Raw genomic sequence first — 27906 nt, forward strand, 5'->3', positions numbered from 1 at the left:
GTCCAAGTACAGAGCTTTCCCAAGTAAACAGGTTTCGCTCAGGTAAATACCGTCGATTTTTACTGTTATACCCAGATAGAAAGCGACTGCCGAAGAAATATTGTGTACATTTCCCCTTTATCAAACGTGGGACATTTTAGTGTTTCGTAGTAAAGGTAGATAAAACAGGCTGAAGGGATTGGAGCATTAGTATACAGCTGACTTCCATTCAGTGGAATTGAATTCAGTTTGTGAAAATGAAGTACACATTGTAACAGAGAATCTTAATTTATGCTACGTATATTACGAGCAAATCGTACAAAAAGTGTAGTTCTATGGAAATATTATGACTTTCAGCAACCATCAGATTCAACAATCCAGAATTTAGTGACAAAGTCAGAAAAACTGGCTATTTTTATATAATAAATAGTATTAAAACTGAGAAAACATCTCAGCGATAGGCCTACTGGTTATAAACTAGAATATTCTCCCACGATATCGTCAATGAAGTTAGCTCAACAGACAGGTGTATCCAACAAGTCAGCTTGGAAATCGACGAAATTGTTAAGACAAAAGGCTCATAAGGAGAGAATAGATTTCTAGGTGGTCAAAAAAGAGAGATTTAGGACTTCATAAAATCCAATTTAGGACGTTTAGTAGTTTATATAAAATTAACAATAAATAATTTTAATTTCAAGTAAATACTCCATTTTAGGTGACAAAAGAACTTGTGCTGACAATGAATGCTACTGAACTGAAGACTAAAATTACATCAGTGAAAGAGACTGATTGCTGATTGGTCAGTTTAATTTCGCATAACGGAGATGCAATGACTCGAAAACTTAAAAGGGACAATCAGGCCAAAAAGTGTGTGTTTGGGCTGCCTTGTCAAGCCACGGGATAATTTGACCTTTTTTCTTCCACCAAACGGTCAATTCGGAACGGTACATGACCATATCGCGAAACCAGTTCCTTCCTGCACTTTATGCCACTCGACTTCCAATGCACACGCAGTTGTTTATGCAGGATGGAGCTCGACCACACACAGCCAATATTGTTCTCAAATTCCTACATCAAACGTTTGGTGAAAGAGTGTTGTCCCACCGCTTTCCTCAGCGTCATCAATGTGGTCAAATTTGGCCGCCTCATAGCCCTAACATCAATCCTTACGATAATTTTCTTTGGGGATTCTTAAAAGAACACGTCTTCTGTCAGCATCCTCGAGATATGGTGGAACTCAGAGCCCGTATTGTGGAAGTGTGCAACAACACAATCGATGAAGATCTGTGTCGGCGAGTATTGCAGAATTTGAACGTTCGTCTTGAAGCGCTACTGCGGCAAAACGGTGGACAAATTAAACAAGTTCTTCATTAACATCAATTCTCCATGAGTTTATGATTCTAAGTTTATGTAGTTCGTTATATTATGTGTCATAGTATTCAAATAAATTGAAATACTGTATAAATGGTTCAACATTTCGTGCGACACCCTGTATTTTGTTACACCAATGACGAATAAGATGAAAAACAGTCTCTTCAGTTTCTAAACATTAAATCGTAGGCACCCAGAATACAGACTTGCAGCGAAAAATAATGTGCTTGAATTCATTTACAAAAAGAGATGATAAATTGCACTAGTCTGTGCAACAGATGTGAAGTAAGGAGGATAGAATATACTTCCTGTTATTGTATAATTTTCGATATCACTTTTAGAAATAGAGAAGAATTTCATAGGCTATAATATTTCAACAATTGGTTGAGATGATGAAGAGATGACAGGAATACTGGAAATAAACCAGTCTTCAAAACAACTTATTCTTATGAAAAAAAAAACGAAATTTTAACCAATTATAGATAAGAAATACAATTAGTTTTCTTCAGTTGTTATTTATGTACTGACCGAGAAGAAAATTGATTGATGATTGTGTCAAAAGCAGAAATTCTCTGCGTCAGGTCGTGGTGAAAACAAGGCAGAATGTTTCAAGCGAAGAATTGCATTTTATTTTCCAAGCTGAGAATTAGTTCTGACTTCTTTATCTGCCCACATCTAGAAATGTTATTGTTGCTAGCTTCCGCTGACGGCAATCCATCACTCAATGTCTGTTGTTTTCTGAGACAGAGCACAAACTAATGTCACGCTGGCAGCATTCAAATGAAATGACATAAAACTCTCTTCCACACGTGTTTGTTCCCAGGGCCTCGTCTATTTACGTTTGCAACGACTGCGATATTATTTCGAGTGTACACTGTTATTAAATTAAATTATGTTAATTCATGCACTATACAGAGTGTAAGGGGTATAAGTGCCATTATTTTAACTGAGTATTGTTCATGTCATAAGGAAGAAAAAATGCCCTCACAATTTTTTTATAATTGTAATATTTAACTAACTATTAAAGTTTACAATATTAGACGTTTGGCAACGTTGCTGGGTGAGGAGGAGAGAGTTTACAAGTACACAGTACAGCTCAAGCGGATACAGACATATCGGTACAAAACAGATGCTCTTTTCTAATGCAGGGGCGGCCCGTTGTTTACATAAAGCGAGCAGCAAATAGGAACTTTCAATCTGATTAATAGAACTTTATGGTAAATTCTCATTTTATTTAACAATATTGGGAATATTGGTCCATTTTTTATTGTACGTCTAAAAAGTAAACAATACTGCTTTACTGCACAAAAATCACACGAACTTTTTAAATGCAACATTTTAATCTCTCCCGCTTCCATAAAGCAGTACCATTTTTAAAGAAATTTCTGTTTGTGTGATTTTCGAAACGAGGTAAGAGACTCCTAGTTTGTAATATTCGTTGAGAAATCGCTACAAAAGTTCGCCGATTAGGTAACCTTCATTGCGGAAAACATTGAAGGTACATATTCTTGCCTCACTTGAATTACGACGACTTTCTCCATAAATTAATAACATATGACATTCCTAAACTCTGAATGACATTGTAAGTTTTTTTTATCGAATACCTGGTACCGAACTGTCGTCCTCTCGGCAGTATACCTATGGACAGGGTGGTTAAAATCGGCTGACATGTACGTACGTCTGTGCAGAGTACTGCCTGCTGAACACGTTGCCACATCTCTGACGCCAGAATATTAACAAATTTAAGCACGCAATTTTATTTAATTTCACCAAAACGTAATGGAACACACAAATATGTATTTAAATTAATATTAACTCTTTGCTAGATATACCTACTGATGTAATTGTTTTCGTAATTTTACTAACGGTATAAGCAGTATAACGCGAATAAAATAAGAAAAGATTTTTTTTTTCTGGAAAAAGTATCAAGTTTCGACCCTATGTTGTGTGGACATTTTTTGAACCTGTAGACCGTCCCCGACGACTGTGAAAAGGTAGGCACTTATACTCTGTATATTTCCATGAAGAGCTGGCCACTGTGTGAGCCATTGAAATAACATGACTTTAATCTTGGTTTGAAGTCAGAATCGTGGGTTCCAACCACAGTCAGAGCATGTAAATTTGTTCATAATTATTAATGTTTCGTGATATCTTAGATGGAGAATTAGTGTTGTATAAATATAATATTATTTGCTTTCTACTGTGTCTCACCTAGAGCAGGTAGAAACAAACACAAAATATAACCTTAGAGTAAGCTTTGATTACAAAGAGTGAACAATAAGTATGGAATATTGCTAATAATTTTATTATGTGAATATTTTTTAAAAATGTTAAATGCTATATAAGATGCATATCGCTTAATATTTTGCACATAATTTAGAAAATTTATATCCTCGTGTAGACGGCCTCCAGGTATGGAGGGTAGTTGCGAATATATTGAATAAGTAGTCGTGAACATCCGATAAGGGGTGGTCCTCCAGCTTGGGGGTTGAGCGAAGGGCTAACAACCCATCACCGTAAAAAACAGCTTGTTAAAAATCCATACAATAAGCTTCGGAATGAGACTGATTCTGTGGCATGACCACAGCAAAGGAATGTTATGAGATTTGGTACTTGGAACGTACTAGTATTTATAGAACAGGAGGGGTAACATTAGTAGCAAAAGAACTAGCTAGATATAGAATAGACTTCGTGGGAGTACAAGAGGTTAGGTTAGATGGGAACAGCATACAGAAATAGGAGGTTACTTGTTGTATTATGGGGAAGGAAACAATAATCACCAATTAGGAACAGGATTCTTTGTTCATAAGAGAGGAACAGAGATTAAGGGTTTTTGAGAATAAGGTACCTAGGAAAATATTTGGGGCTAAGTGGGATCAAGTTACAGGAGAATGGAGAAAGTTACACAACGTTGAACTGCACGCTTTGTATTCTTCATCTGACATAATTAGGAACATTAAATCCTGACGTTTGAGATGGGCAGGGCATGTAGCACGCATGGGCGAATCCAGAAATAAATATAGAGTTTTAGTTCGGAGGCCGGAGGGAAAAAGACCTTTAGGGAGGCCGAGACGTAGATGGGAGGTTAATATTAAAATGGATTTGGGGAGGTGGGGTATGATGACAGAGACTGGATTAATCTTGCACAGGATAAGGACCGATGGCAGGCTTATGTGAGGGCGGAAATGAACCTGCGGGTTCCTTAAAAGCCATTTGTAAGTAAGTAAGTATATGGCATGTGTCATAAACACATTTTTCTTAAAAGACAGTATTGTATACATTTTTACACTTTTTAACTGTCCTCTCAATTCTGTATGTGGAGAGGGAAATTTATTCGTTATTGTGTTGTTTATTTTCTTTTAAATTTAACCTGATGCAGAGAAGGTAAATTAATTTAAATAGAGTATTAACTATTTTAGGAATTACAGAAGGCCATGTGTACAAATCTACGGTGTGGACCTTATTTATACATACTTACAAAATAATATAAAAATAATTAAGGAAATATAGAATATCTGTGCTGTATCGTGAAGTCAGGAAAACTTAATTTCTTGGTGTCACTTCAATAAACATTCCGTTTAGCGGCTTTCCTACTACCATTAAAGTTATGAGAATCAGCTTGTATGGCCTAACACGATTTTATCAGAAAATTTTCAGGTATAAACTCCGTGCTTAAATCGTTTTCCGATATCACTAATTCCATGAATGATGTGGTTCTTAACAACGGTGCTCTCATTTTCCGCTTGGACGACTAAATTATTTCTCGTCTTTTTGTATTGAAGCGTTAGAGTGATACTCCAAGTGCGTATAGTCAAATAACATTATAAACTCGATTTTGTAATACAATTTACGTGAATATAAATTCAATGTTAAGAAGGTTATACATATTTTATAAATACACATTTTACGCGACTTGAAAGAAATTCACCATGTTAGACCTGCACGCACATCTAACCAGAAAAAAATACAAATTAAATAATTATTCATTTTTCTTCCATTACGAAGATAAACTCTTATTTTATATTAGGTCGTCTCGAAAGTCTTTTGACATAACTATGCTTCAGTCAATTCATGCAAATCTAATCTTCTCCGTTTAGATACAATCCAGATTGGAGAAGATGGCAAAAGACTATAGCCTAAGAAACATCAAGAGTTACTGACAATTCATTGCTATAGACAATTGGCTGCATTTCCAGGTAGGTGGATATAACCTTACAGTATGCTATAGAATAGGTGGTCTTCCAGAACGAGGTTTACCTTCAAGAATTATGTTTCTATTTATTAATTCCGTCCTAAAGCTTTGGTTTTTAACAACCGCGGAATGACGCGTGCGTGAGCGTGGTGCGGCACGTAGAAGTCGAATCTATATTATTTTATTTAGGAGGCTGGATTTTAACAGCCACGTGCCTGACTATTGCACAGCGACTCTGCGCAAGACTCGCTGCGTAATGAGTCAGCGGGATCCAAGCTTTGACTTCGGCGTGACACACAGTAGTGTGTTATGCATTGTGGTATAATGATTAGGGGTCGGAATTCAATTATGCATTATAAAGTAGTATTGCTACTTAATATATGTTTAACCTAGTCTCCATACACGTCTGATATGATAAAATGAATCAACTATATTTGGGTAAGCATGGAGCACATTATGGCTGAGAAAGCATGGTTTAGAGCTTTACGAAGTTTCAGTCTTCCAGTCTTTATGTAATAATATCTAAGGAAGGCAACCTAGTCAACTTCTCGACGAGCGTATTACACGTGCAAGTTACCGTTACAGCGGTTAGCAAGAGATGCTGCGCTTAAATTGGATTTGTCTCCTTTAAAGGCTTCTGTGATTGGACATAACATGCATTGCTTTCCACACCACAGTAAGTATTCAGAAAAATCTGATATTAGACCCGTGTGGAAGTGTGGTTAAATATACTAGGTGTTCATTTCAAAGTGTGTCATGACGTCACTGTTGTGAGTCAGCGATTTGAAGCGAGTTTCAGCTTTTATGTTAGAGAAGTTGCCTATTACTCAAGGCGTTCGATCTGAACTTGAAAACGTGTATGGTATAAATTGAACGTCGTAGCAACAGATGGCGGTCTGTAAAGACTGTGTGCTACCATAACCTCTTTCGAACTATGTTTTGCGCGGGCAAGTCGTATGCTGGGTATTTGTTATCATCGGTTGCGTACGGCAACATTCCACAATACAAATCAAATGCTCCGTGTCGAAGTTAATGTCAACAAACACGTAAGTAATCGTCTTAACCCCCTCCCCATATCCCGACAATAAGAAAAAAACTCACCTCGGTACGTGTTTCCAAACAGTTCACATTCCTGCCACTACATGCGTTACCGTATGTATCGGTAAGTACTCTTCGGAATGAACGTCGTACTTGCTAGGCAACTTCTCTGGCACATAGGTCATACGCCTTTGAGGAATTGTAGGAAGATTGAATTCTCTTGGCTCATCGGCTAGCCACATGACGGCATACAGCGAGCCATGACACACTTTGAACTGAACATGCAGTATACGAACGAGTAATAAGCTGCTACTTTATAGTGCCCATGAAGGGTTCAGAGCCATAGTGGGCCAAGCGCCATATATTAAAAACGTAGGGAACAAGGGTTAAAATTAAGTGAGAACAATAATGTAATGAAACATATAGCAAGTAATATAAGGTATGCACATTAAAACTAAATGATATGTCAATCTACATTAAACTATGGTATTCACTTAACTTTAACCCTTGCTTTTTCCATTTTTAATAAATGGCGCTTGGCCCACTGTGGCTCTGAACCCTTCATATACTTCCGACCTCTACAGCCTACTCTTTGTAAGAGGTTGGAATTTCTGTACAATATTGTTCTTGTACTGTACACGTACAGTATTCATTCGTCTTTGTATCTTGAGTTTCAAAGAAGAGTTTGAAGAGAAATGAGTAGTCTGAAAAAAGTTTGAATACTTTTTTTGAAAATTGTGTGTTTCAGAAATTTCACCTGTGGGTTCCTTGACGTGAGGAAATTAATTCCTTCGATTCGCGTATCATGAATTCTTTTAGTAAAACATTAGTACCGTCATTTCCCATAACTATGTCCTGGAACACAACTATAGTCCATTCAAATTTCGTACTCCATAACGTAATATCTCGTTTATCTTTATTTTTACTGTACTGTAGTTTGAAATCAAGTCACTGCAGCTATCTACGAACGGTCTACGTTACGTCTACAATGTTCTTTGAATGGTTGTATCGTGGACCATAGTTATGGGAAGCGATGGTATTTATTTGTCGAGGTACTACTGAGACATTTGACCATGAAAAGAAAATATTTCGTTTGTAATCAAACCGTTAAATTTTACCTGCAAAATATTTTCTGAATAAACTGAATCGTTATCTTTAGCTACAATAATAAATCACGTGATCGTTAATTCAGAGACTATTTGTAAGAGTTAGCAAAAGAATTCTGAGACTGATATGGAAGGGAAAATAGGTATCCTTCTAGTAGCAATGAAGCCACATTGTAGCAGAGTCTGTTCCGGTGTCGAACTATGCCTACATACGATGATTGTACGTCTTTGTCTTCGCTTTTCATTAAATAGGTCACTGGTTCTTATACAAACACAGACAAGTAATGACATGTTGTAAAAACTGTTAGTCTTTGAGCAAGTGTTTGCAGGGAGGTGTGAAGTGACGCTCTTACGACTGGAGAGAATTGGGAGCAATTACTTCTCATATGTAAGGAAGAAACAGCTCGTCATTAGAGAATCTTGCGTATATGCTTATAATTACGAGTGTAAATTATAATTCCTAATTTGTACTTCGTGACGAAAATTACATTCATACAGTATAACAGAGTCTCACTACTACATAACTGCAACCTATCCATAAAAAAATAATTTTCATAAAATTTTCATCTTTAAAGTTGGTACTTACGATGCATGTACAGAAAGTTAGTTCTCTTATTACATTACTGAAATGACAATATTTGTAATACTATTTATCCATTTTGATTTTGTAATGTGGACTTTACATCACTAATAAAAATGTTGTAAACACATTCATTACGCAACTGGGTAGGTAATGATTCTTCTATTACGCAACTAGTTAGGTAATGATACTACTATTACCTAACTGGTTGCGTAATGTGAACCACACTTTAAATTAAATTAAATTAAATTAAATTGATTTGATTTTATTCATTACAAACATTAACAACAATATGTCCACAATTTGTTATATTAATTCCTGCAGTTGACGATAATACAGAAGACTGAATAGTCTCCTATTATTTTAGTAGCTACTGACTTTTTGTTTTCGACAGATATACTAAAGATTCAGCTGCAGAATTTGCAACATTTTCATATCTGAATCCTCGTTTGAACTCATTTTAACAATGTTTGGTTTATTTCTCCTAGTACTGCTGTTTTTATGTTATAAACAAAAACCTATCGTGTTCAAAACTAATAAAACAAACATAAACGAATCGCATCTCGCAGGAAGAAACTAATAATAATGCAATCGCCTCTCCACAAAAGACATGTTCAAAAGTAATAAAAATAATGCAATTACTTTTATTATTTTTTTATCAAATGGATAAAACGTTGTACGATATACTTATCGTAACTTCATATTACAATACTCGATTGCTTATCAAACTTGTGTTGTAATATGAAACGTTACGATACCCATATTGTAAACAGCTATTAATTTTTGATATTATGATGTGAACTTGAGGTGATGAATAGCGACTATCATATTCTTCTTGTCTTCTCCTTATTCTCAATGTATTACCCTTGTTGTCCTCGTTTTCCCCTTTTGTGATCGTATCCACATGCAGTTTTACGTAGAGATATGCAGCATAGTAAATCTATGCACGTGTCGATTTTTTTTTTGCCTTCATGGAAAAGTTTGAACTTGTAACTGGCATTAAAACGACTAATAATAATAATTGCTGTAGCTATATGTGACATGCATTAGATATGTTAAAAGCACGCATTATCGCGGCCACTCGCTGTGAAGCACGCAGTGATCGTCTGCTAAGTGCATATCGACAGCGATGCGGTCACATAGAAAATCGCATTAACCATTACTGTATAATCTCTAATGCACGTATTTTCAATGCACCTTCATAATAGACTAGTAATAAATGAAACGCGGGGAAAGATATTGCGCGTTTTGTCACACAGTTTTCAGTTCACAGCAGTGATGCGTGGCGTTGCATAACTAGCAAGGCAGAATATGGACCATGAGTTGGTCTGCCTGCAAGATTATTGTATAGAATAAAATTGAAGTAATAAAAGGGATGTGGGATTTGAAGAAATAGGGTAAATAAATACAATTAGGTTTAAAATTTAAGTGTGATTAACGTACAGAATGAAATAAGCTAAGAATAACAGTAATAACAAATAAGGCTCGGATTTCTATGACACGTCACATGTTTATCCAGATCTCTTTTTCCAAACTGAAGTTAAATTAAACACATTGCTAGCTTTTCTGAACAAAATGACACGGTTTTATTGGTCAAGGGAGGAAGGGAAAATGTAGGAGGAAATGGACCACTACGGATAATCGGCCAAAAATACCTCGAAAAATATAAAGAAGTGTATATAGTATTTGTGGATTTAGGAAAGGTGATTGGCAGAGTGGATTTGAATAAACTTATGGGAATTCTGAAGAAAATTAATGTGGATTGGAAAGAGAGGAGGTTGTTGAATAATCTTTATATAAAACAACGAGTCAAAGTTAGCATCGGAGAAGAAATGTCAGGAGGAAATGAAATAGGGAGAGGAGTACGACAACAATGCCCTTCATCACCTATCCTGTTCAACATCTATTTAGAAGATTTAGTGAAAAACTGTTTTCAGAACATGGGAGGGGTGATATTAGGAGGAAGAATAACGTGCATATTATTTGCTGATGATATGGCGTTGTTAGCAGAAGGGGAGATAATAATAAGGGATATGCTACTGGAGCTAAATGACAGCTGTGAGCAGTACGGAATGAAGATAAATGCAAACAAAACAAAGACCATGACTATAGGATGAAAAGTACAGAAGGTAAACTTGCGAATTCTAAATGAGGCAGTAGAGTAAGTGGACAGCTTAAAAAACTTGGAGTTTACTATAAGCAGTAACATGAGCTGCTGCCAGGAAGTCAAAAGGAGAACAGCAATGGCCAAGGAAGCTTTTAATAGGAAAAGGAGCATCTTCTGCGGACCTCTGGAAAATTAACTAGTGAAGTGCTTTGTGTATAGTATGGCATTGTATGGAGCAGAAACATGACATTACGACGAAGTGTAGAGAAATGACTAGAAGCATGTGGATATGAAGAAGGATTTAGCGTGTGAAATGGACAGGCAAAATAAGAAATGAAGTTGTGATGGAAAGCGTGGATGAAGAAAAAATGATGCTGAAAGTGATCAGGAAGAGGAAAAGGAATTTTTTGGGTCACTGACTAAGAAGAAGAAACTGCCTACTGAAGGATGCACTGGAAATAATGGTGAACGGGAGAAGAAGATATCAGATGATAGACGACATTAAAATATATTGATGATATGCGGAGACTAAGAGGAAGGCAGAAAAAAGGAAAGTTTGGACAAAGCTGGATTTGCAGTGAAAAACCTGTCATTTGGCAAAACACTATATATTATGTATGTTATTTGTTATACAAATGCATATTTTACCATATTTCGGTATTAATTTCTATTTTTCAAAGAATGGTAGAAAAGCATGTTTTAGTCATGTTATTGTTTTAATAGCTTTTCAAGTACTATTCTCATGTTTTGTGCCAATATTGGCAACGCATTTTGTTTACGTTTGTTTATTTGTTTTGGATTTCCTTTGTTTAGAAATATTTTGTTATAATTATGTCGTTTGAAACAACGCTCAGTTAAGTATTTAGATATTCTTCTGCTATTTTATATGTTAGAAAGTGCGTAAATAACTTGTTTTAGTCATATTACAAAGAAGGGGGATATCCGCTAAGCAGACGCCTATAATATAATCCTTGCTATTTTCTAAGCTCTGAATACTTTATAATGACGAGTACTGCATACCAAATAATTAAGGTCATTTTGGGAGATCTCGACACTTTTATGAAAAGTAGCCATTCCGAGCAATGTCCCCAGTGAAAAAAAAGTTCAAAGTGCATGAGATCTGTGTTGACTGCGTTTTTAATCTCAGTTTAAGTCAATCTCTTGACTTAAACTTGTGTTTTACGTTCACAGAAGGCAATAAATAGAATTGAGTTACACTTTTCTCTTCGGTCATGAAATATAATATACCATCTTTAGTTTATTGTATTTTGACTGGATGTGATATTAGAGATACACAAAGTATTGTACTCGACATGTGTCGAGTACTCTCTGATTTCGCTTGTGGTCTTTCTGGGGCTGTCTCCATCAAAATGTTTGTGTTTTTGGTCTTAGGAGAGTTCGCAATCCTTCATAGAACTTTTTAGCGCCACTTTGTCCGTCTATCAGTTTTTCTCTCGGTGTGTCTGCCTGTATATATATATATATATATATATATATATATATATATATGATACTACTCATCTTCCATTCAAACAATCACAGTTAAACTTTATATTTTAATTTTCATTGATATCGTACAAATAGGTAAGGGACATAACCCTCGATATAAACATGGAAGATCAATTAGTTCGGGTTATTCTTCGCCTTGATTGTAAAGTCTATATGAATTAACAATTAATGACTTAAGAGAATTGACATCCTGACGTACTACAGAATGACATGTTTGAGTACGGTCTGGTTCTAGCCGAAAATTGATGTGAAATTCGCGTTGAAGAAGGCCATACTATTCCCTCAAAAACACCTCACACACCATCTGCACAAGGACATTTAGGCTTGCCAAATTCCTCACCTACTGAAACTTCCTTTGAAGAACTGTCGCTAGTTTCGCTGCTAACACTTTCGTCTGGTGGAAAAAGCGTAAGAAATTTGCAAGACTCAGACTATTAACGCCTAAAAGCTATAGGAAATAGTTGAAGGACACTAAAAAATAAAAATAAGTTAAGTTTTCCCACAGACGGAAGCCATTTAATGCTCGGCGTGTAGGGGGAGGAAGCTAGTTCATTAAACAATTTGGACAATCCAAAAACAACATATTGTGCCACGAGTAGTGGCTATTACTACGATGAAAATACTAGAGAACTTTGTGTTCAGTGTGTTGAGAATACCAAAAATGGTTTCACAAGGCATGTGTGGAAACTGACACCGATCCGTAAAGCATTTAGAAATATGTCAGGAGCAAAATTTGTGTTGTAAATGTTGTGTTGTGTGTTTTAAGGTGTTTCCTAAGTTTGTAATTCTATGTAGAAATCTTCCCCCATCATGGGAGAAGTCGACACTTTAGCACCAATTTGTATTTTCTGAAATACTACAGTGTTACAGATATATGAAATGTACGGAAAACCTTTTTTTCTTAGCGTGTCGAGATGTCCCTCAATGACCTTATCAATGAATTCTACGTGTCGAATTTATACAATACGGTGCAGAGAACTGCATATAATAATTAGTAGGGCCTGAAGTGCAAGAGGAAAGCAATAAATTTCTGTCTGATGCTTGTACAAAACGCTTTGTACTACACCATGTTGTGCAAGCAAATCTTTCTGGCACAACAATAATGCTATGTGTGTCAGTGCTTCCCTTATGCCAACATTCCGCTGGCTTAATACTATACAAAGGGCTGGCAGTATTGTGGTTTACAGTGAGTCACTGTTCAAAGAAAATTTACACATGTGATGCAGAAATGTCCACGGCAGAAGTTAATCAGGTACATTGTTCACATATTTGATTCTCGTAACATCCACAGGCTGTCAAAAGGAATATTCGAGATAACTCCAAAACTAAATGTATTTTATTGTAATATTATGTATGACATGACAATTAGGCCTTTATTTTCCATGTAAGACTTTTCACTGGGCACCTTTCCCTAGGCTGTATTATATCTTACGATTTTGGTCTGGCATTAGGTCTGTGTCACAGCTGTTGTGTATACCACAAGTTTATCTTTCTTCTGCTTTGTATAATTTATGCCTCATAGAGAGATACAGTGATTGTGAAAGCAATATATCATACGGGCATTTCTTTTCAGTTAATGTCAACATGGAACAATTAATCAATTTCTCATGTTAAGGTTTACATCCTGAAACAAAAGGAACAGAAAGAGGGGGTTAGGGAGATAACAGCTGGGGTACAACAGACGATTTATCATAGCCTCCATGAAGTCCACTCCATGAATAGCAAACCTGCATATCTGACCGCGTCAAATGAGCTTTCATTTCTTAAGAATTAGAATGCATATATACCTCCGTTACGAAGAACACCTACAACTTCCGTAATTCGTTAAGTCGGTGGCTGAAGTGACGAAATTTGCTCGAAGTGTGTTGTATTTGCATTCCACTTCCGAGAAAGATTATCATGGCTGTAATATCGCTCATAGTCTAAGAGTCTAAGACAATATGTGTAATATAAGATAAACATTTTTGTCCCGTGAGAAGTTAAAATGTCGATAAATTTCTATATTAACAATAGAAAATATGTAATATCTGTAGTGCTCGGGAAAAGTGGCACAAGTCAAAAATGTTAATTTTACAGAAGGAAAAAAACGGTCTTCACACTGGTTTATGTCGATTTGATTTTCTTCTGTATGAATTATTATAATGGGAGAAATACTTATGTCTCTTTTTCCAAGCGAGCAGATGATCCGTAAGTTGTCAATAAATTAATAAAAATACTTGTGGAAACTGACTTATGCTACTTTTCCCAAGCATGAGCACATACCTATCTATTCCATAAAGTTGTGAAACAGATGGCTATGGAATAGATATCTCGAATTTTATACAATCGGGTATTAATAAGTAAAGATGTGCAGGCCTACCCCTAACCAATGTCACTTTCGTACTTTTTTTTACATTGCAAGCGTAATCGGTTAATATACTAGGAAATAAATAAATCTAATGCATTCAGGATAAGAAAAAAACTCTTCCTTTATTTAGGGGACATACAATTTATGTGGCATGAAAATACATATTATTCCATTTGAATTGAACTGTTGAAAACTTCTGTCAACGAACTAAACTACGTAGAGTTATCTGGAGAAAGGAAAGTAGAAGAAAACAAAAGAATTGGACGACAACCAAGACTACTTGAAGTGCTTCTGACCGTTCCTCTGTTTGAGTTGTGTAATTTTTAAATCGATATACTGCGTTCGTCGGTTTCATGAAAAATAACTGGAATAAGGGGTAAATGGACTATACTACGGCGGGAACTAGACATGTGTGTGGTCGTTGTGCTGATTGTATAGATCTGTGTAGCCGAGGTAGTTAGAAAATGCATACTAAAAATTGACAAATCATATTGCGGTTTTGAATTTTTATGTGGGTAACGATAAAAGGTTTACTTTCTTTCTACAATAGAAAGTGGTTTTAAAATAGACCATTAGTAGCTAATGCTTTATATAATACCAGTTGAGGAATCAATATGTCCACAGGCGAATAAAAACGAGTATTAAGTGATGTAAGGAGGTTTTGACGCTCTGTTAGTAGGACGACCAAAGCATTCTACGCAACCAAACAGTACTTTTGTGATGAATAAAGGCGGTGTTGGGGCACATTTCCTTGAGTGCTACCGTCTCCTCTGATATCATCATCATCATCATCATCATCATCATCATCATCATTATAACTCTAGAAAGCCTCCGGTCTTACCAATCAGCAATGTAACATTCACCGATACATAGTGCAGTGTCATCCATTTGTTTCGTAACACTGTATGCTAGAATGCGTACTGTGCGAGCAGATTTCTTCTCTTCTCATTCCTTTCTTCTGAAGAATTTTATTAACAAACTCTAGCTTAGTAAAATTACATTACATGTGCATATATTATCGTATCAGGACCTAAAGGTTGAATAAAGAATAAACGACTTTCCTTGCTTACCAAAACCATGGCCTCCCAAATTTCCTAACTTCAATCCTTTGGATTTTTTTGTTTGGGGATGTTTGAGATCTTCTGTGTATTCCAGTCATTTCGATAATGTTAACCAATTACGGAAGTGCATTGTTAATGGTTTCCAACGTATTAGAGGCACGCCAGGGATATTCGGACTGTACGATTGTTAATGTAAGTTAAAAGTATAAATTGCTGTTAAAATATTGCGTTTCTTCAACTTTACGTATCACATTTTAACATTCTGTTTGTTAACTCTCTGTTAGGACCAGAGATTCTAGATAATCATAACCTATAACCAAGTATAGGCTCAATTCTGTTTCCTGAACTTTGGCAATTGTGATTCTCGCATGTTTCCGTTGTTTGATTCAGAGAAGATAGAAGTCTTTCTATTCTCTCAGGTTTGATTTATGGTTCTTTCCATCGTCTGTATCACAATAGCACTGAGCGGCGTATTGCCGTGTTGGTATTAGTGTTGTGAAATGGAAAACACTGGAACAAAAAGAAATCGTGGGACTAATTTTATTTCTCTTCTTTCAAGAGAAGCCTTCTGCTGGAAATAATTTTACAGTATAAATCAATATTATTGAGAATAAACAAAGAGACGGATCTACGTTGAAAGCGAAAAGTGAGGCTTGGCAGAAAATAGCCTATACCTTTGTATGAACTTCTGCTCTGTCAAATCACTGAAATCATCCGCTCTGTTTATGTATTCACGAATATCATTTTCTAAATAATCAAGATATAAAAGTTCAGCATCTAACGCATCAGCCATATTCAATATACTTCTATGCTAACAGAGAGTTAAATGATTTAACAGTATGAAATTGAGCAGTTAAATTAACATGTGTTTAAACAGCCTGTTAGTACTAACAGTTGTAGAAGAAATCTTCAACTGTTAAGTTTACAGTTAAAATGGAATAACCCACTGTTATAATTTAACCGGGCCTAAGTCTATTTAATAAGCAATATAAAGCGTTTATATTTGAAGCAATGCTTACATTGTATTTAGATTTACTTCTGTTGTTTTATATACGTTAGAAAATATGTAAACAACTTATTTTAGTTATATTACAAAAAGAAGGAAAGTTCGGTAAAGACGCCTATATACCCAATGGTATTTTCTAATCTCCGAACGCTCTATAAACGATGCAGATTGTAATGTACTGTACATCCGCCACATCACGACTTTTAGACTCAGGAGACAGCGCTCCGTGCACTGCCCCGTCTCTCGCTGTATGCCCTGAGAGCTGAATGCCTCAAGTGGGCAGGACTGCTGTACAATATTAATGCTGGGAGAGTCAAACCTAAGGAACCATCACTCCTGCCGTCTCTTGGCAATACAGTCTAGCAAGCAGATCGCCAGCTTTCACGGATAACATTTTAGCCAATTTACGGCATTACAGTTTGGTAAGTGATCTTCCGCTGAACTAAAGAATTACACATTTAAGAAAATAGAAAGATTCTTACTTAAATTGTGTAATATGACTATGATGTACCGAAGTACATATGATATTTCCGTGCAGGAATCTGCATTACTATATGCTGAAGAATGGGTAGAACGGAGAAAAATTCTCTCCGGCACCGGGACTCGAACCCGGTTTTTTCCTCCGTTCTACCCATTCTTCACCATATGGTAATGCAGAATTCCTGCACGGAAATATTATACGTATAGTCTATACTTCGGCATATCATAGTAATATGATAAGCGTAAGTAATCACTTCGTCATTCAAGACGGCGCCATGTTCCGTCGGACCCCGGCCACTTAGTCACTCGTAATGAGTGCACCTCTGTACATATAGTGTGGACAGTGTGCCATTGTCACATATTCTGTGACACAATACATGAAGGTAGGCCACCAAAGGAGAACAGAGATGTAGAACTTAAATTGAGAAGGATTCAATCCGGCATCGAAACTAGAATCCGATGTGGTTTAGTGGATAAAGCATCAGCACATAGAACTGAAAACCCGGGATCGAGTCCCGTTGCCAGAAATAATTTTTTTTCCGTTCTATCTATTCTTCACTAATTTGTGTAAACACAACTCGTATGACTTCATCTTCAGTAGATACGTTGCAACGATAAAAATTCGTTGTTTTGCTGTGTATCTAACCTTTGTTTAAAAAATAAGCACTTCTCAATACAGTCCAGATAAGTGACTAGGATTGATAACGTATAGTGTCAGCAGAATTGTATCGCCAGGATAGTGCAACAACTGATAATGAAAACCATGTATTATGTTCTGGTCGGGGTAATGCAAACCTAAGCTACCTGCATTCTTACTAAGCTGTGACATTGTTGTATGACAAGTTGTGCGTTGTGTTTTCCCGGTCTCATGTACTGAATGTAGTAGAGGATATTTTGAGGAACTGCTCTAAAATTCAGGTAAGTTTCTCTCCATTTTCTTAAACAAACAATTCACTACTTACGCGAAAGATCACTTACCAGATTGAACCGGCTAGAATGTTATCCGCGAGAGCTGGCAAACTGCTTCCCAGACTGTAGTGCAGAAACGGTAGAAATGCCGGTTACTTAGGTTTGACTCGCTCTGCAGTAATAAAACTTGCGCCCAATTTCAATATCTATTTAGGTAATGCTTACATTATTGCAGACATTGTATGAATAGCCTATGTCGAGGATATTTTCTGAAGTTATTACATTGTTAGTAACGCACTTGTTGATAGAAAGACGTTCAAGAATTGCTTAATACAATTTTAGTTACATAAGACCGTTCTCAAGTCTGCCCTTTAGTAGAGTTGATGGAGGCAGGAGGATTAAACCAACTTGTAATTACATAAGGATGCTGTTTACGTCAGTTTATGGTTAAGAGCGTCGAAGTTTGTTCATGTCGTGGCTTACTGCACTCCGTCTTCACCGAGGCCGTAATTGCAATATAAAATAGTCATACTGGATGTCTCCCAGAAGATACTGTTCAATCCATGAAGACGTATGAAGGAGACAGTTAAGTGTTCTCTTAATTTAGGTAATACATGAAGGTATATTATTAATACCATGCTAACTGCTATCAAAGAACTTATTTCCATTTCTCCAACGTCCGTAATTCTACAGTTATTAAATAGACGATGAGATCTGGAGAAGGAATTTCGGCCACGTAAGGTAAGTGTACCAAAATCTGACACTTTAAGGAACAAATTATGAATTTTGCTTCATTACAGGTAAGTTAGTTATTTATATGAGTTGGTACAGGTATCAGAGGCAAGGTACTTATTTCTGTAAATTAGAGAATCACACAAACAAAGACTATATGAAGAACAAATATATTTTTTATTTTTTTTTTTTCAAATAAGCATGTTACTTGCACCAATAGCTGACACGTCAAAAATCGCTTTGTCCCAAAGGCTGACACATACATGCTCCAAAAGCTGACACTTAACATAAAACTTTTTTGTATGAGTTAAATTAATTTATAACTGACAAATAAACGTTTATATTAAACAGTACAGGGAAACAGTTAGGTTATAAGAACAATACTGAAAAAATGAAACTTAACTTTGAAATACTGTGTATCATATAATGTCTTAAATTCGTAATATACTTCTTACTCTAACAACATTACCAAACTTTGTGGTCAATTTAAGTCAAAGTGACACGATGTTTTTCAATTCTTTTCACTTGATATATTTGTTTCTCATTGTCATATTTTGGAAGACTGATTTTCCGAGGATATCTTTTGAGTTATACCATAGTTTGTCCTCTATTCGTGGCCATTTCCATCCACTGCTACTCATTAACACTGCTTTAGCATAAGCTGTGTTTTCGTTTGTATTTAATACAAAACCCGGAAGAATTATTCTTCGTATTGTAGAATTACATAATCATTTACTTTTACCATCATTGAAATAATGTTACGAAAGATAGTTGACTTCTCTACACCCCAGTCATCTCCTTCTTCGGGTTCTAGCAACACATCAATAGAAGAATGAGATGATTCTTCAGAAGATGTCCCTTTCCTTCTCTATTTGGTAGCACCTTTTTCTGTTCCCTTGTCTCCTTGTTTTCTTACTTTTCTTTCGTCTTTTTTCCTTTTATTTTTCTATACAAACCTCTTCTGTATTCTTTGCATGCTATTTTTTCCACTCATCAGAAATCGCAACTAATATAACCTTCTCTTAATTCTTTTGTTAGGTGTGCTTGTTTTCTGATGCCTAACGTGTGTATTTTTTAAGGGAAAAGGAATTGTTTGACCAGAACCACTTACTGTATATCCTTCTTGTTCTTTGTATCCTGAAAGATTATTTGAAATATTACTTGAGCCTGAGATAGACTGCCAGAAGTGTGTCCTGAATTTTCATTAAAATAATCTAAAATATTACGAGGGTCAATCAAATGAAAACGAGAAATCGGCTGCCAACAATTAGGTTACGCGCCGTCATGGGGGAAAGTTTTGGAGTTGATACTACTGATTGAGAGCTGTTTTGTCTGAGGTTGGCCAACCTGCATGCGCAGGGAGTGATGCGTGGCAGCAAGACGAAGATGACGTTCACAGTAACGGGAGCGTCCAAGTTATCGCAGCATAATGTGGTGCAGTTTATAGCCGCCGAAGGCGTTTCACCAATTGAAATTCGTCGCCCTATGAAGAAGGTGTACGTGGACAATTGGATGTTGTGCGCCCGAGTGTATGAGTGGACAAAGCGATACCAACAAGGGCGAACATCACTGGAGGACGACCCGCGCCTGGCCAGTCCCACACAGTCATCACGGAAGAAAATGTTGTTGCAGCAGACAATCTCATCCGGGCTGATCGGAGGTGTACAGTGCACGAAGCGGCTCAGAACCTGAATACCAGTCATGGATTTGCATATTCAAAAATCCACGACAGATTGAAATACCATAAACTGCGCGCAAAGTGGGTCCAAAATGGCTCACAAATGAGCAGAAATAACACCGAATGGGACTTAGTTTGCAACATCTGATGCGTTATGAACAGGAGGTGGAGGCTTTCTTGGAGCGTATTGTGACCGTGGAATGTAACATGGTGCAACTACGAACCGCAGAGCAAGCGACACATTATGCAGTGGAAGCACGGCATATCACCACGCCTAAAAAATTCAGAAATTTCACAACCGCAGGCAAGGTGATGCTCATGCTGTTCTCTGACTCAGAGGGTCTATTACTCTGCCACTTCATGGAGAGAGAAGAATCTGTTACCTGCGCTCGATACTCCGAAATCCTCCATACTGAATTGCGTCGTGCCGTCAAAAACAAGCGACCTGGACGTTTGCGTGAAGGTGTCATTTTGTTACACGACATTGCGCGACCACACACAGTTCGGCACACCATGGACACCATTCGAGACCTGTGCTGAGAGGTGCTAGAACAAACCTCTTACAGCCCGGACTTGTCACCTTGCGTCTTCCAGATTTTAAGCAAGCTCAAAAGTGACCTGGAAGGGTGCCGGTTTGCTACTGTCGATGACGTGCAGCAGTGGTGCCACCAGCAGTGAAAGAAGACTTTTATGATCAAGGTATCACAAATCTGGTGAGCAGGTGGGATAAGTGCCTAAACACTGGTGAAGATTACTTTGAGAAATAAAATTCCTCTGCGGAGAAAAACATTTTTCATTTTCATTTTACTGACTTGGGCCTGGGGTATCACTGTCATTATCATCTCTGTCCTGGCAATTCTTGTAGCTTCATCTTCAATAATTACTATCTATCTTTCCTTTGAAGGACATGGTGGAGGCATAGTGAACCCTTAGCTAAATTAGGAATCTATAAGAAGAACAAAGTATTCTAATTAAACATTCCTTACAATTACCATAATAAAACGAAGTGATTTCAGTGAAAATAGAGATTTTTTAACTTCAATATGAACAAGAAAAGGTATTTTTTAATAGCACTGAATCTCACGTGACAAAAATATTCATATGACAGGAACAAAATTAATGAAAACCACAATTATTAAAATTTTAATATGAAACACCGGTACAGATACAAAAAAAAAAAATTAAATGTGTTTTAATGAATATGATAAAAGTTTAAAGACTTCAGAGAGAAGAATACAAGGAAAGAATTTGTTGGAACAGGCGATTTAAAATTATTACTTGGGTGACAAAAAATTCTGTCAGCCTTAGGAACAAAATTTTTGAAACTGCTCTCATAGTTGACACACCCTGTCAGCTTTTGGTACAGAACTTCCTATTGCCAGTAGATTTAAATACCAGGTTCTTGCAACGTTTCTGGAATAATATGAACAAAAAGCTAATTTAAATGTTAATTTTTTTATTTCACCAAAGCCTGACACATTGTGTCAAACACTGGAACATCAGTAAAATTAAGAGTACCAATGGCTGACACCCCTGTGACAGGTTATTCTATCTTCGTTTTCAAACAAACCATGTTCTTACTATCTTCTGCATACAATTTTACATATTCTGTATTAATAACAACTTAAAATTCCACATAAAATTGGCATCTATGATTAGAATAAGTGTATGTGCACGTTTACCGCTTTGCTTAACAATAATGGCTATTCCATGCAAAATGATACAACAGTCTACTTTATGCAGCATCCATCTTGTTGAATTTAGGTGTATTTCCAGGAGAGTACTGTGCGATGTTGCCAAGATAACAGGAAGTTAGAACAACTTCAGAAATTCTGTTTCTGACTACATGTAATCTTATTACGACACATTGAAACTGAAAGTGTCAGGGTTTGGATCAGTGTCAGCTTTCGGTGCAGTTACCTTAACTGAGTTAACTACAATTGAATACTTCAATAACTATTACTCATTAGTGCACCGTATCTCAAAATTATAGTTAACACTTTCATACGACTGTTACTAAGTACTAGTGGTACATTAACTTGGTACATATCATTTAAGAAACTCTCAAAATTTTTACTGACATGCTATAAACATTCAATATGAAAACTCCTTGTTACACGACATACATCGACACGATAGTCAGATTCTTCCCATACTCTTTCAACATCTGCGTTAATAGATGAAATCACCACAATGATCACATGTCTTGCTTATTCAATGGCAATAGTGAAGGCCATATTATGTAAACTGCATCCCTCACATCATACAGTGTCAAGTCTGGTGACCTGGAGGCCAAAGACGCTAGACCAGATCAGCGGCGGTAGCGGTAGTAAGTCCGATTCAATGATGCAGGAGATGGTCAATTTGGAAATATATACGAAACAGCCTTTGTATCAATGTTACTAAGTTTGTGTTCGCAAGCTGCAAAACGCCAAAAATATATATGTGTTGTGGAGTTGTCATTTGTCAATAATGTCTCCTATGGTAACAGAAATAGTCTTCCAAAATTTATAAAATTAATTAAGCTTTCTTTATGAAAAGTTTGCCGGGTTTCACAAAGCGTATTATACTGTATATAATTTGGAAAACACACCTAAAAGGTAAAAAGATTACATTTGAAACGGTTAAGGAATCGAATATATAAAACGTCAGAAAAATTTACACCTAAGTAGTGTACATGCTCATTTTCAGTTAAGGGGTTAGATACACCTTATAGCAGTAAAATTTTGGAAATATACAAAATTTTTTTCCTCTATAACTGTATCTTGTACAATAATGAAAATTAGTATGTGTAAAACACTGTCTTTCTGCTATATGAAAAAATATTTTTACGATTTAAAAAAAAATATATTTACATTTTATTTTTCAAAATTCAGTTCACTGTGCAGTGATGAAGCGTTTCCCACATAACTAAAAAACTAACCAACATTCTGTGATGAAATATTTTGTGTGTATTTATGCATGTCATATCTACAATATGATGCAAGATCATTTCTCTGCCTTTGATAGATTGTCTGATAAAAAATAAATTCATTTAAAAAATGGTCAAATATCAGTATTTTCTTCTAACACAAAATAAAAAGAAATATTATTTATTAAGGAATGTAGTTGAGAGAGCATGATATTGTAAACATGAGTTTCAGCAATAAAATAAAAGAGAGAGAACATGAAACAAGTTTATGAGTTATGAGGAAAACGCTTCATAACTGCACAGTAAACTGCCGCCATTTTGAATTTTGAAAAAATATATACATAATTTTTTTTAATCGTAATTTTTTTTTCATATAGCAGAAGGACAGTGTTTTACACATACCAATTTTCAATATTGTACAAGATACAGTAATGGAGAAAAAAATGTTGAATATTTCCAAAAATTTTAGTGCTTTAAGCTGTACCTAACCCCTTAAACAAGGAGAAAAATAATAGCTACGGATTAACTGACACTGATATCTAAATCAACCAATAGCCGTCGGTTAAGATAACTTGATATTTCCATTATCACTCCCATTTAAAGTGATTTCTCAATATCTGAATCGATCCTTCGAGTGCACTAATGGCTATTTCATTCAAAATGCTGTGAGTTAGGCCTAGGTTTTTACTTATAGAGTTTGGCTATCAAATTACCTGCACCATGTTAATTTCTCATTAATAATAATAATAATAATAATAATAATAATAATAATAATAATGACAGCAATAATAATAATATGAAAGTATTAATGTCATTTTGAACCACGGCGTACCTACATTACATTATATTCAGATGTCGCCATGACTGTCTATTACTTTGATTAAATACTCCTGACTTGACAGTTTGTTATTTCGGACACATGGCACACCTTTAGTAGACATGCTAGAGCGTCGTTTTTTCAAACTGATAACCTGGGTTCGAATTGCGATGGGTTCGCGCGGAATTTGTAATGAACAAAGACGGAGCTTCGTTGTAGGCCTTCGCGAGGTTCTCCCGTTTATCCTACCGGAATTCCACCATTGCTCCATTAACAATCATAATAATCACACAGATGAGCTGTAGCCCACCTCCCATGACGCACTGAGAGCAAGGCTCTTCGGCAAAGATATCCTGAAGTCAAATCTAAGCTGGTCTGGTAGAGCTTGGAGCACCTTATGATATTGACCGAGCGCAGTTCAGTTAAAATGTTGAAGTTGCCGGGACGCAGAAGTGTCAAGACTAATGGTAGAGCAGATTGTCTGTCCAAGGAAGGCACTGTGAAACTGTCGGTCCAATAAAGTAGACAGTCAGAGACCAGGAAACATATTGGGTATTGGAAATCTGTCAATGGATGTAAATATTCAAGATATATTTTTGGAGGAACCTAGCAAAAGCAGATCTAAGGAACTACATGTGCTAAACAGGAAACAATTGTCATGCATAGTGCGTCCTTAGGTATAGGCTTGCCAACTTTAGTAAGTAAAAATTAGGAACACAAGCGTTACTGACAATTTTATTGTACTAATTATTTCCACCTATCAACAGAACCACCTCGATTCATATGTAAAAAAAATTACAAAAACTTACCAAATTCACCACAAAACAAGTTGAAAAACAATATAAATTCCTTATAAAAGAAATGTTAACTCGTTGGAAACTAGGAACCCAACATATTCATGTAATTACTAACCCAATATAAACTAACCTAACTTAACCTAACCAGAACTAACTTAACCTACGTACACAAAAGATTTCAGCTACTCTTCTCGGAAAACACATAGACGTTTACGTGAGTTATCAATAGAGCCATTACATCTTACCACACTTGAGAGGTTGCGGTATTTTACAAATCTTTGTTGTTGTCGTCGTTGATATCTATATCTATCGTAGAAGTGGTCGCATAAATTTTATTATTTTCCACTTTTCCGCCAAAACCAATGAATGACGCATCAAGTGGAACAATGTGGACATAATACTGAATGGCACTAAACTAAAGTCAAAGTACATAAGATGAGCATAGAGGATAGATGATTCGGTAAGTATCCTGTAGGCTGTGATCAAAGCTGCCCTAACTTGTGTGTTATGATTATTGCACCCGTTACTCTGTTGACACATCAACGAGAATTAAATTTCTGCCTTGAACATGCGTACTAGAGTCATTTTTTCGTTTCGTCACATACTGAAAGCATGTCTGTATGAGACTATTCGGAAATATCTTCCAATCCAGTCTAAATCTAACAATATGATAGAAATGAAAATCAGCTGTAAATGCCTAATATGCCATGGAATCGAGACACTTTGATGCGTGTGCAAATTATTTCGGAACGCGGGACACAATGGTCGAAATCGGGACTGTCCCAGGAAATACGGTTGCCTAGCCTACTTACGTGGGTAAATTCTGAACAATTTTAATCAAGATACGAGGCGTCTAGTATCGAAACCAGACAAGTCACTGAAGGCAAATTTTCAGAACGAATAACTCATGTTGTAAGTAAAAGAAAAAGAGTGTAATGCCATATTGGTGGAAAGTTCACAGTTTTCTCAGAAAAAAAGAAGTTTTTACACAAATGTTTAACACCCTCTTATTCGGTAACTATTGCGAGTAAGATTGTGATTTTTGTCCATATCGATACAAAATTGAATAAAGAATTACTTATCCATCTGACAACTACACCAGAATAAATAAATAAACAAAATAAATAAATAAAATATATTTCAATAACGTGAACAGTTTTCGTGTAAATTTAATTTAAAAATAATTAATTTCAAGCCACTGAATGATGCGAGCGAGAGAGGTTCGCGTATTCGCGTAGAGCAGCCGTGGCGAGAACGTGACTCGCGAGACATTGTGGCTCGCAGTGATAGCTGTGCATTTCGCTTTGTTTCTAACCTCCGCCAACCCCCACCCTCTCACTCACTGGAGTCAAACTCCGTTCCATTTGTATTTGTCTCTGACCTGCGAGTGCATATGTCTCGCTCGAAACCATGTACGAAAGTTCCAAGTAGGATGGGAGGACGCATTTTTTTGCTGTCAATATGATGAGAATATTAAATGTATGATTTGTTCACAATTATTTTTTATTGGGTTATTTTACGACGCTGTATCAACATCTAGGTTATTTAGCGTCTGAATGATATGAAGGTGATAATGCCGGTGAAATGAGTCCGGGGTCCAGCACCGAAAGTTACCCAGCATTTGCTTGTATTGGGTTGAGGGAAAACCCCGGAAAAAACCTCAACCAGGTAACTTGCCCCGACCGGGATTCGAACCCGGGCCACTTGGTTTCGCAGCCAGACGCGCTGACCGTTACTCCACAGGTGTGGACTTCACAACTATTACGAGGAAAACAGTTGTATAACATAAAACGGCATTATACTACATGTTACTGATGAAACATTAAAAGGTTAAGTGTTATTGTCGTCGTCATCATCATCATCATCATCATCATCATCATCATCATCATCATCATCTCTGTACGTCGACCCTTTTTCAGCAGATGTACGAATAATGCGGTTAGCTCTCCAATTTGAACTCTCTGATTTACTATGTGATGTCAAATGAAAGCTAGATGTAAGGACTAGAATGTTGAACTTTCAAATATTTGCCAAAAATTAAATATCCGAAGCTTCGTTCTTTCGCTTGCTCTGTTGAAGCCATGTTCGCTACAACTTACGTTTGTGAAAAATTATTTTCAACAATTAAAATAGTAAAAACCAAATTTAGATCACGACTGACAGACAAATACCTTCGTGATCAACTACGACTGGCAGTAAGTGACATAATTCCTGATTTTGAAACTCTGTCGCAGAGACATTCTGAAGACAGTTAATTTTAGGTTGTGATATTGTTCATTTCTTTCTTCGTTACACGTACTAAACATTAGTTTGTAGCCTTGTACTGTATAAATTTATATTTAAGTGCTTGAAGTAAGGAAAATGAAAATCCGTTAATAAGTCAGACAGTTGCTTCACTTCCCCTTCGGGTGTCCGCCTCCCTCCATAGGTGCTATGCACGTTGCAGGTTACACAGTGGCTCGGCGCACGATTACATTTGCGCCACCGCTGCCGTAGAGAGACAGATCTGAGTTCTTGACCTCTTATATCTTTATTAGGAGAAGACAGACGACTGTGTTAGCGGCAATATTGCCAGACTACTGAAACTTCCAACTTAATTCTCTAATTAACCGTGCATTTAATCACAAAACGTAATATAGGTTTTCTATTCATTTAAGTGTATCCTATCGTCTTTCCAATTTGCAGGGTTATTTCACTTCCAACATATATACATAAATAATTTATATTAAAAAATGAAACAAGTGCCAATCAAATCGACGAATTATATACTGAAAAGCAGCATGGTAGATAGTCAAATATATTTTCGCCGTATAGTAGATCTAATGATAGGAGAAATATGGGAAGACAAAGGGAGAATTGTGTTGACCAACATTTTTTTTTATTTAATCGAGAATACGTCACGTCGATTTAATCTGTGGCACGACTAAGACGATTTTCGAAGAAACGCTTGTTTCTTCGTACTTAACATCATCCGAAGAGAAAGTACTTCTTTCAAGCATTCTTTACTGTACTTTATACTTAAAAAGTTGGAAACGAATTCAAGTACTTAAGAAATAACTCTTATAGTTTGCAGATTTAATACAAGTAACCATATTTGAAGAGGCGTTTTAAACACAAAGCAATCAAACCTTGAAGTTTCATCTTTATTATGCAACAGGAATATAAAAGCCTCGATACACTTCATGGAAAGCAAAAAGACTTGTTCGTAGCAAGCAAGCAAAACAAGAAATTAGTAATCCTATTAAAGTATTAAATACTAGCAACGGTTTCTATTGTTTCTGTATGT

At 36.3% G+C, this 27906-nt stretch overlaps 1 protein-coding gene across 7 annotated transcripts in view; it reads right to left on the reverse strand.

Moving 5' to 3' along the window:
• The window catches only part of LOC138696326 (fibronectin type III domain-containing protein 5), a 1093145-nt gene that overhangs the window by 169957 nt on the left and 895282 nt on the right, over positions 1-27906 (reverse strand). The gene's annotated exons all lie outside the window — the stretch shown is intronic.

Source organism: Periplaneta americana, chromosome 1 (genome assembly GCF_040183065.1).
Source record: "Periplaneta americana isolate PAMFEO1 chromosome 1, P.americana_PAMFEO1_priV1, whole genome shotgun sequence".
Classification (NCBI taxonomy): Eukaryota; Metazoa; Arthropoda; class Insecta; order Blattodea; family Blattidae; genus Periplaneta; species Periplaneta americana.